This window comes from Paramisgurnus dabryanus, chromosome 1 (genome assembly GCF_030506205.2).
Source record: "Paramisgurnus dabryanus chromosome 1, PD_genome_1.1, whole genome shotgun sequence".
Classification (NCBI taxonomy): Eukaryota; Metazoa; Chordata; class Actinopteri; order Cypriniformes; family Cobitidae; genus Paramisgurnus; species Paramisgurnus dabryanus.
The window spans coordinates 53,903,870-53,915,323 of NC_133337.1; positions in this window are offsets into that span (position 1 = coordinate 53,903,870).

Sequence of the window (11,454 nt, forward strand, 5' to 3'; positions counted from 1 at the left end):
TTGGTGTCAGTGATTCAAGTTCCAGGAAATATTGAGGGGTAAAATTTCTTCTTGGAAGCTTTGCATAGTTCAGTAGCATATACTCATACTCTATCTGTCTCTCTCTCTCTCTCTCTCTCTCTCTCTCTCTCTCTCTCTCTCTCTCTCTCTCTCTCTCTCTCTCTCTCTCTCTCTCTCTCTCTCTCTCACACACACACACACCCAAACGCGCGCACGCTGCACACACACACGCACTACCCCAAACCTGACTGAGGGTTTTCATTGCTGACCATTTACAGATGGAAAGCTGTTCCATTGGAGCAATTTAAAAAGTGCAAAAAGGCTGACAGATCTCATAATATTGACACAGATGTTACATATAACTGAATCCACACAGAGTTTTTGGAATAGGAGTGGGTATGCACCATCTACCCTTCTCAAATAGAAATCACCGGAGCTGATCTGAGCTGTGGTTTACTTGTGTTTCCACTGAAATCACTAGGTTTGTTTTGTGAGGTCATACTACACTTAGACATCTGTTGAAGTAACTCGGAAGGTCATGGACCTCCAGCCGCTTAAATGTTTGTGATAATTTCAGCCGACTTTAAATTGCTTAGTTGCTGCTTATCTGTTTCCTGTAAATCTATCCATTGTTTAGGTCTGTCTCCCTTCCACTAAAGTTCAGATAAACATTATTAAGTCATAGCTTGTAGAGACCGGTCTACCGGTGCCGATATTACAGAACCCAAAATATACAATACGGAGGTACAAAAAAACTATTCCTTTGAGGACGTGGGAAGTTCCAGAATATCTTATCTGCTTGGACACGTCAAGCCACGTGTAGCCTATACAACAATTCATGTGACCTCACAATAATTAATTTTATGCGCACCTGGAAACCATTAATGTCAGGGAGACTTATAATAAGGCAATGAGATATATCAACGTTATGTCCATTAAAAACAGTCCCCCAAGACATAGGGTGTATTATGAATATTTTATATTAATGTGAATCAGTCATTCACCGAGCATATAGCCTGAATCTGGTATTTTTTTTCTCCCAATGACATATTAAGGACATAACATCATCGTATAATGTATTAGCCAATCAATCAGAAATGAATGTTTTAAGCATTACACTAATTCTATAACTGATTACTTATTAATGTCGACAAGGACATAGAATAAGATAAGTGTTAGCTTTTGAAGGTCTGTGTATGTAGTTTGTGTATAAGAGAAGGCTTGGCAGCCTGAACACAGGGTAATGGGCTTTGGAGGACAATCAATCAGCTGTGATAGCTAGCATAGCTCCGGCCCCTCAATCATAAACATACACAACTTGGCATGGCAAACAGAAAGATTGTCTCTCACTCAAGGTTTCGGTGCCTCTCGGCCAGTGTGCTTCACCTTGGACTGTCTGCTCAGCTCTGATCTGGTTCATTTAGCACTTACAGTCTGTCAGCTAGAAACTGTCAGCTAGATTATTTAATTGGCTTCCAGTTAATCTGTAAATAGATCAAGCGGCTCATTTTGGCGAAGCATGAAAATATCAACTGTGTCGGATGGGAATTTCTCATCCACAATTACCGTTAAACTAAACAAAAGCAAACACAGACTCACGTCTCATCTTTACATTACAGAGCTGGGCGTTTGTGGGTTGACATACTTTGCAACATCGTGGCTCTTTCATAAACATCTTATTATTCGGCCAGACAGAATAAGGCGGCAAAACACAGACTTGTGGTTTCAAGGGGAAAAAGTCTGGAAAACAATGCAGGGGTTTGCTTTTGTAAAATGATGTTTCCAAATGTGGATTTGCAGGAATAACCACTAGTGTTCGTAGACATATTCTTAACATTCACTGAAATCAGGCTCCCCACTCTCTGTGGCCAAAGTGAACCTACAATTTAAAGCGGCTATTTTGGGGACTGCACAGTGGCCTGTGGTCACTGGACCCGCACCATCTCTGAACCAAATACCAGGCTGTGTAGTTATCCATTCCTTAGACTTGTTTAAGTGAAACGACTCGACGGTCTCCACGTCGATTGCTGCTGACACGTCTGTTAAATAGGAAATTGAGAAACCAGAGAGAACATTTTTGGGATGTTTTGGTCGAGTGTAATTTGCATTCGAAGTTGAGCAATGATTGGGCGAGCAATGATGTAGTTGTTGACTGAACTGAAATTGTGAGAGAGTTCACCCAAAAAAAAAAAAATTGTCATACTGACTCACCCTCATTCAGTTTGAATGTTTTTCTTTCTTTGATCTTCAGAACCCAAATGCATGTTTTTTAAAGTGTTGTCTCTCACATTCTCTGGTTTTGAACTGTTTTAGGTTGTTTACTTTAAAATAATGTGTAACAACTGAAACAACAATGATATCCACAACAAGACAGTAGATGAGTACATTTTTTTCAGGACACTGGGAGTGGAGTCATTTATTTTAAGGGGACATATCATGAAAATTGCTATAACTGGGTCCCCAGTGCTTCTATCAACCTAGAAAATGTGAAAAAAACAACCCAGTAACTTAGTTTTTAAAATCATTCTCTGCAAGCATGTGGAAAAAAATGTAATTGAAATTTGGCTCCCTTTGTGATGTCAGAAGGGGATAATACCGCCCCTTAATCTGCACTATCCAACCACAGCACTGCCATTTAGTGCAGAGATCAGCTCATTTGCATTTAAAAAGACACACCCCAAACGGCAAATTTTTGATCACATCTACAAAATGGCAATTTTAACTCCTTCCCTGCCAGCGTTTTAAAAACATTTGCCAGCCAGTGCCAGCATTTTTCATGGTTTTTACTTAGGTTTAATGCCTTCCAGAAAATGTTCTTCTTCAAATATATAAACATACAATATATCAAATGAAAGAACAAACTGATAATACCAGTATTGCGGAAAGCCGGAAATTCTCGTCATTGGCAGGGAAGGGTTTTCTCTTAAAGGTGCAAAAGAGGATGTTTGTTTTATACATTTTTGCAATATTACTTGAAACTGTCTTTACTAAATGATAAAAGACTATTTATAAGCTGCACTGAAAGTAATAATATTAATATACGTCATCTGTGCACACTTAAGGCGTTAAAGGAATAGTCTACTCATTTTCAATATTAAACTATGTTATTACCTTAACTACGAAGAGTTGATACATCCCTCTTTCATCTGTGTGCGTGCACGTAAGCGCTGGAGCGCGCTGCGACACTTCGATAGCATTTAGCTTAGCCCCATTCATTCAATGGTACCAATCAGAGATAAAGTTAGAAGTGACCAAACACATCAACGTTTTTCCTATTTAAGACGAGTAGTTATACGGATTTAAAAGAGGAACTATATTTTATGCGTAATAGCACTTTTGGGAGTACTTCGACTCGGCGCAGTAACTAAACACAGGCGACGCATGCGTATAGCGGAAGAAACTCCGTCTTAAGTTTCGGTTTGTTTTCATTGTCGATCCTGCTTTCCTCCTCGAATTTGCACCACGGTATAGAAGAAACTCGAAGTAGGACGCAAAAGAAAGACTTTTTTAAGCCGCTGGGAATAGGAGAAAATTGTCAGAAGAACGTAATGTAAACAGAGTCGTTATTGGAGAAACATTTCAACGCTGGAGAGCAATGAAGGAACAGAGAGGTGTCAAGACAGACGCGCAGTTCGCAAAATTTTTCGCGACAGGTAACAGTGATTATTCTTACTTTGGGGAATAATTATTGTTGTACTGTTATTCAAGTATATTGACGTTGTTCTTGTACTGTAGTTGTAAGGCAGTGACCAGTCTGCTACATGCTAGTTGAAATGGGAGTAAGTTAGCGTCGACTGATCTAACGTCTTATGTGTTTATTATCATATCATTTCACATAATGAATCCACTGACGTGACACAGCATATGCCGGTGGTAAACAAACACTCGTTCAAATATTCGTGCACGAGTTTTGGAAGGCGTTACCTAGAAATGAGCTGTGAAGGATGGAGGCTGTTCTAAGATGCGCTCATTTAAAAAACTCAGTAACTGTTTTTAGATTCTCAGTTGGCGAAAAACATCCTCTTTTGCGCCTTTAATTGACAAGATAACTTGTCAGTGGCGGTGAAGAGTTAACATGCTATAATACATTATATGGTATTTTGAGCTAAAATTTCACATATGTACTCTGGGGACACCAAAGATTTATTTGACATCTTAAAAATGTCTTGTGAAATGTCCCCTTTAACACTTTTGTGTTGTTATAGCTTGAAGGGTTTTTTGGTTACTATGGGAGTGGAAGGTGACCACCCCAAACAACACTTCTGACACGGAAGACACTGGGGGATCAAATGACATAATGGTGAGTAAATAATGATAAAGTTTTATTTTTAGGTGAACTTTCACTTTAACAACATTTAAAAATGCTTTTTATTTCCTGACTGAAAACACAAATACTTAATCAATCAATTAATCACAAAAGTCATCACTATTTAAATTGTGATTTTTGTGATTATAAACAATAGTACTTCTGTTGGTATGCTACTTGAATAGCCATCATTGGTACTCTTTGAAAGACATCTTGTTTTACATTCGTACGGTGACCCCATTTTCATCTATCTTGTACTCAATTCTGCCTTCAAAAAGATATGGGGAGCTTGATTTATGGCATAAAAGCCTTTCGGGCTGACCGAACTGAAGATTCATTGTTTTTTATTTTTATTAAACCTCTAAAACAATTCACAAATCAAACAAAACACTATCACACAATTCCCATATATCACATAAAATATGCAAATTCCTTTTGTATTATAAATGACATGCAGGCCTAAAATTGGAAAAGATTCAGAAAACCCGAAATATATAGCAAAGGACAAACGCACAAACGCATACACAACCTCTTTTTCTCTTTTTTTTACAAAACTGTCCTCGACCAGTCCAGAACAAATCTATAAAGTCACTCAAGGCTGCTTTGGCTACCACCTGTGCTGACAAAGACCAATAGGTGCCTGTAGAAAGCAATAGCCTTGTTAGTGGTGTATGTGTGTGTGTATGCTGTAGATGGGTGGCAGCATCAGATCAGAGACTAAAGGCGGGGCATAGTTTATGTTTCTACCTCAGCTGGGGCATCTGGATATCATGAGGTAGGACAGAGCACTGGCAGAGGGGTTACATTAAACATATGAGGAGCATGTAGGGCCCAATAACCTCAGAACAGCTGCCAGCTGTTGATATTAGGGCTCCTGCTGATCTACTTTGATGTAGGACAAGCCCACAACCTTATATTGAGAACTTCTGTATAAGAGAACTCCATAATGAAACACATCAGGAAGGTGCAGAGATGGATCCTATTTCAACATTATACATAAAATGTATAATCTACAGTAAAATCTCAATAGCAGCTGAATTTAAAGTTAGATATCGTGCCTAATGCACACACACAGAGCGACAAATAGTAAAAAAGTTTATAGCTGACCTAGATCCTCAGCACACTTTGTCATGTCTTGTTAAGTGTTCAGACACATTGAACTGAGAGCTGAGAGAGTGATCGAAGTCCTCGGGGACCCATCATCTGCCAGCGTGAAATTCGGTGCCAGCGCATGGTATTACATAACTGCCATTCTACTGCGTTATATGAAAATCTCCTCTCCTGTCCTTGAGTGAACATTGAGGACATATGTGTGAAATGTGCTATATGTGTTCCTGGATAACAAACATTAAACTGTCTAATCCTAAAATCTTTGTATTCTGAAATTTCAGGATAACGTTCCCCACATACCTTCGTCACAAAGATCTCATTTGTGCAGTGTACAATTGACAGATTTAGAGACACAATCAAAAACATCACAGTGGTGAAAAGAGTCTGGAATTGGACTAACATCCACGTGTCAGTGGCAGATTAGAAAATACTTCCTGTTTTTTTAGGCTTTGTAATGCTGAGCATCTGACATCAGTCTTTTGGCCTGATGTAAGCATAGATGGCTATCAGAACTGCATTCAGTAAAGCCAGACAACACAGCTTATCAAATAAGATCTGAACAGTCTTCAATTCATAATAATATTACAGGAAAGCCATAAAAGAGGGTAGTTTCCTTATTTAAATACAATAAATGTAAATATTTAAATACAAATTCAATTTAAACATTATTTTGTTTCATAGTGCTTCACAGCTGCAGTAAATACATGCTAGTGCAGGTAATTTAAACATGTAAGAAACGTATTTAATATATAAAAATAAGTGTTATATACATGTTACAACAACAAAACAGGTCCCCACATAAATCCTTTTTGGCTGTTGAAAGACTCCTGGGGACTACACTGTAACCGTAATTTTCGTAGTAGTTTTTTCGTATTCGTTATCCTGCAAATTCGTTATGCACACAAACCTTGCACACTGTATCCGACGCATATGTATTTATCTGTTGCGAAATAATTAGCGAAACATATCTTCATAAAGTTAGCACTATTCACTGCGAATTGTTCAATAGCAATGCCACTTTCTATCTGTCTTTATATTTCTTCTCTTTGTGTTCCTTACTGTGTTTGTCATACTTTGTGCAGCCAGGATCACCTTGTCAGATGCTATTCTTGATTTTGGCGTTCAGTTGTACGGTGGCTCTGTTGTCAAAACACATTTCAAAATGCTTGCTACGGATACAAAAATGCAGACAATTTAACCTGATCTGAATATTTTTTACGCCAGATGAAAGTTTCGGAGGCAGTGTGTAAGCATGATTGACACAACATGAGGTCGTACTCGTCCGAAAATTCCGGACCCAATGTGCAAAGATCTTTAACTGCCCTTAAAGTCCTAATGAACCAGAAGTTGTGATTGACTTCATGTTGTGACGTATTTCCGAGTGAAACGTGATATCACATGAGGGAATCTAGCGGGCGTGACTTGTGTTTTCTACTGTGAATTGATTTTATTTAGTGAAGAAGGCGTTTCATTCAGAAATAGAACTTGCAGCTGACTGACAGTTGGAGGGGGTGGAGTTAACAGATGCTCCCGCCCTAGCCATCAAACTGAGGTCATCAGAGAATGATTGCCATAAAAGGAGGCGAAAGTACATTTTCAGATTTTGATTCAAGTTTTTGAGGACACATTAAAAAAGACTGACACAGTCAGATAAATTGTTTTTAATAAACACTGCAATATTCCATAAAAAATAAGAATTGTCAGTTTTATAGCATGGGGACTTTAATTGTAAAAAAGTCAGTAAGCCTGTAATCAGTTTATAAGTATGTTTATAAATAAAAACATTACTAAATTGATGATAACTACATCATTTTTTTTACCATTTGAAATAAAGATGCACATATTAAAAAAATATTTTTGCACCTTGTCTAATTTACTTAAATGAAACAAGTTATACAACACAATTTTTTTTTGTCTCAACCTATTTTTATAATGTTCAATCTGCTTAAATTTAAAAAAATTACATGAACTCAATAATTTTATATTGGGACCACATTAATGATTTTTGTTGCTATTACTTACTGGGCCGTGAATCTGTATTTCCCAGCATGGTTTGCATGCAACTGCCTTTGGAGAGTATTTTTTTAAATTAAGTGTTATTTTATGCATTTTTAGGTAAAGAGAAACACTTTATAGTGTTTAATGTTGGTTTATCTTATTGATTTAGAAGATTTTGTGTTATATTTTTACGAATTGTTTGGTTACCATCGTACAGAAGAGTGGCGCTTGTGGTTAAGTTGTGGATGTGACATACGTACTTATTTTAAAAAGCAATAACTGTGTTAATGACTGTTTGAAGATCAGTCTCTTTTCACATGTTCATCCAATGTGTCATTAGCATGCTAATGTGTGCTTATGCTAATTAGAATTATATAGAAACTGACAATTGGTTTAACTAGACTTTTTTGCTTGAATTAACTTGTTTTGTTTTTGTTGAACAGACCAGAAATAATTGCGTGGAAAAGTTTTCCTTAACTGAATTTAGTTTATTGAACAAGATATTTTATGACCAATATAAATATATTTATTAAGTTGGTGCAACAAAAGATTATTTGTTTAAATTAACTTATTGTATTCTTGTTGTACAAGCCTAATCTAATTTCGTGGAAAAGTTTTCCTTAATTCAATTATGTTGATTGAACAAACAATTTTTTTGAGTGCAGTTCTATATGAAATATTAAGATACATTGCCTACTGCAATGGTATATACTTTTTTTCTGAGACTATATGAGACATGTAGTCCATTAGCATGATATATGACAGGTATATTAAACCGGACATAGTGTTCCAGCTTACATGGAAAGGCCCTTAAGCAATTAGGATCCATCGACACAATAAGTCAAGCTTTCTCTGCCTATCCACTGCCATTTTTTGTAAAAGTTAGAATAGTTAAACACTTTAAAAGCACAATATCAAGACACACCCAAGTGTGTAATTGCTGCTCCACTCTCAAAAACAAACAGAAATGCAAAAATAAATTTGACAGTAATATCTTCATCCTGACTTCAAACAGGTAGTCCCGCCCCAAACTTACACTATTGGTTAAGTCACTTCGACTAAACAAAAAGTTTACGATTTCGTTTGATGCTGCCAGTGGTGTAAATTGATAAACATCATCTTGAGAACTTTGTGTGCTATAAATTACAACAAACACCAAATTTTCTCATGGAAAAATGGACATGTTTAATAGTTTCATTTTGCATGCAAGCCACATCTATTTTATGAGATTTTAACAGAGCTTGTGCTGCTTTCTAGCTTGTGTGTGTGTGGAAAACACCCTCATGTTTACAATGCAGTCTGAGCCTCAAAACCACTACACTGTAAAAACACACTTAACCTCTCTATTCAACTCAGCAACTTATTAACAAGAGCATATATACAGCATGAACTCACACACTTACATATTCATTTTTTTATTTTTCAGTCCCCTACGTTTAAACGTAAACTTATTTAGTGTTTATATAAAGCAGTTTTCATCATGGGGACTCTTGGCCGCCCCCCACTCCCTTAAACCCTCATCCACTTTTAGTGGACTGTGAAATGCAAACATTAAGCGTTGGGACTCTATCCGCCTGCTGTGTGTGTGCTGGACTGCCGTGAGCGGCGGGGAACTGTAATGCTATTCATCACTTATGCAACACGTACACTGCCTTATGTCTTTCTTATTTGCAGAGACAGTATCTGTTAAGAACATAAATGTAGCTGTAATGGTGTAAATATTTACTGTAATATTAAACTGACCAGGGTTATTTGGGATTTGAGTGATGTCAGCTCTGTCTCATTCTCTTCCTACATTTAGCATAAAAGAAAACAGAAAGGAATGGAGTAGAGAAAGGGAGTATAGGGGGAAAGGAGAAGTAAACTGGATAGTAGGTACTGGGTGAAGAAAGGAGTGTACATGAAGGATAAGTCAAAAGACATTTTAAGATAGCAACCATCTGGAGCGTAACAATCTTCATTAAAACAAAACATGCAGACAAAAACAACATTCCACATCGGTGAAAAATTGAGCGTGTTACTTTATAAAAAGTTAAAAACACAGTAAGAGGACATTACGACAGTTTTGTGAGATACAGTTTTAAACATAACGAGAGTTGATGACACATTCCAGTCTGGCCCTGTTAAAACCCTGTGGCTTTTCCCCACTAAACCGTATGTACCCAATGACAAATGTGTTTTCTTCTAGTGGATCGAGCCATGAACCTCAAGACGTCGCCCAGAAACCTTCTTTCATCCTTAAATGAAGACCAGGGAGGGAAGAAGCTTGAAATATTCCATCACTTTTAAAATAAGCAGATATCCCCAGTGAACATCAAACCATCACATAGCAGAGATCTAAAGCTTTACATGCGAACAAACATACAATGCAGTTTCAATTGAGGCTTCACACTGTCAGAAATTAAGGTACAAAAGTTGTCACTGGGACAGTACCTTTTAAAATTTCCTAATATGTACCATTTTGGTAGAGATATGTAGCTTTGAGGTACCAATATACACCTTTTAGGTACAAAATTTTACTTTTTGAAAAGGTACCGCCCCAGTGACAACTTTTGTACCTTCTTGTACCTTTTTGCATTTGGCCATGTGCATTTTACGCTCAGTAAAGTCCACAACCAAATACTCCCTGCATCACACCCCACATGTGTGACCTATCTGAAGTGTGCGTCTGCTTTTCATAGTGGGATCCCAAAGTCTGAAACCACATTGAAAATATGTAACTTATTGTTAATGTATAGACAGTTTTGTAAAAAAAAATTTATAAAATGTGGGCTAACCTAAACATTTGTTTCATGTGGTAACATCTTAATAAACAGTTAAAGTAAAAATATTATTAAACTGAAAAGAGAAAGATGTATGTGGTCTGATATATTGTATGTTCAGTTCCCAAAGGATAAGCTCAGGAAGAAAACAATCTGCAAATTGTCACATTTTACAATTTTTTTTTACAGAAAATGAAGAAGAAATATTTACATTCTTAGACATTTTGAGTTGGGTTACAAATAAACCTATACTGGGTTGTTGATAACAACCAAGCATTTGGGTTTAAGCAACGCAGCATATGTTTATTTGTAATTGCAGTTCGTTCATTTTTTTTCAAAGTGTAAAAAATCGAAAAATACTATTGTGATCTTACACTTTTGGACCCCACTGTATATCACAATGTCTAAAAAAAAAGGGTCAAAATGGTGCCTAGCAGTCACTGGGGCGTTTGCATCTAAAGAGTTCCTCAAAGGTAAATATTGTTACTAAATGTATACATATCTGTACATAAATGGTACATGTTAGGACCATTGGGTTCATCCATACAGCAGCCATTTAGCATTGATATGCATCACACATAGGCAAGTTCATAAAAGAGTAAAAATAGACTTTATGGTAAACAGCCCCCCCAGCACTCATCCAGAGAGTCTTTGTGTAGAGATGATGCTGGTGACTGAAATATGATGAGTTAGAGAAAGTGTGTGTGTGTGTGTGTGTGTGTGTGTGTGTGTGTGTGTGTGTGTGTATATGGGAGACATTTGCCTTCTCAAGGACTGTCATAACTCATAGCCCATCTTAGAAGAGCGTGTCAGACATTTATTTCTCAACTACAGTGTAAAGAACAGCTGTGAGATATTTAGAAAAGGGTGTGTGAGCGAGAGAGGGAGAAAGATCAGGGTAATTCAGCCTCTTAGTGTGATTTTAATCTACAATAATAGAATTGCTATAAATTGTCATTGTTTTTAAATCATTCCATTAATAATTGTTTTCAAAAACATTCTTGACCACACCAATGTATAAAGTAGATAGTGAATCTGAGCTGTAATATTAGCCAATATAATCAGCAACAGTGTGAGTTAATAGAGGATTGTTTTGAGTGTGACTGAGGAGAATTTGTTGCTGCTTCGGTTTTGTCCAAGTGCAACACGCCGGTCTGCGGTCTGAAACCTCCTCCAGCTAAGCAAGACCGTGTAAACAATGGAGAAGGATGAAGAGAGGGGATAAAAAGACAAAGACTCTATCCTGACATATTACCCATTTGGCAAAAATATAAAAGG